The 429-nt window shown below is 36.6% G+C and overlaps 1 protein-coding gene across 3 annotated transcripts in view; it reads left to right on the top strand.

The window, feature by feature from the left end:
• PDS5A (PDS5 cohesin associated factor A) overlaps positions 1–429 on the top strand; it is an 84,457-nt gene that overhangs the window by 56,887 nt on the left and 27,141 nt on the right. The gene's annotated exons all lie outside the window — the stretch shown is intronic.

Here is a 429-nt window from a genome sequence, read left to right as displayed (position 1 = left end):
GGGGGGGGAGGATTTTCTTGGAATTTAGATTAGTCTATCCTGGCAGTAAATATGCTTTTTTAAAAACAACAAAACATTTTATGTAGATGTCTTCATTTCCAGCAGCCTAGAGAATGCAAAATTTTTTTTTTTTTATACTTCTTTGCAGTGCTGCCTGCAAATGATTTTAAAAATATAGTAGTTGTTCCTGGTGAAACTGCTATTTGTGGGACTTAAGGTGAAAATGATGATCATAATTTTCACATAGTTAACTGCAACACCGTCTTCTGTATAGCAGTTGAATTAATTAGCTTTTGTGGGATTGTGTAAGAGAATGTTTGGATTTCTTTTGAGACTTGTCTGGCAACCTAATTACATGCTGAAACTCATGCAACTATGTGTTGAATGCTGCCAACTGGGGGGGGGGGGGGGGGCTGAAGAAAATATTTT

Source organism: Haliaeetus leucocephalus, unplaced genomic scaffold (assembly GCF_000737465.1).
Source record: "Haliaeetus leucocephalus isolate CR32 unplaced genomic scaffold, Haliaeetus_leucocephalus-4.0 Scaffold439, whole genome shotgun sequence".
NCBI classification, from domain to species: Eukaryota; Metazoa; Chordata; class Aves; order Accipitriformes; family Accipitridae; genus Haliaeetus; species Haliaeetus leucocephalus.
Note: the sequence above shows the minus strand (reverse complement) of the source record. Positions and strands in the feature narration are given on the sequence as shown.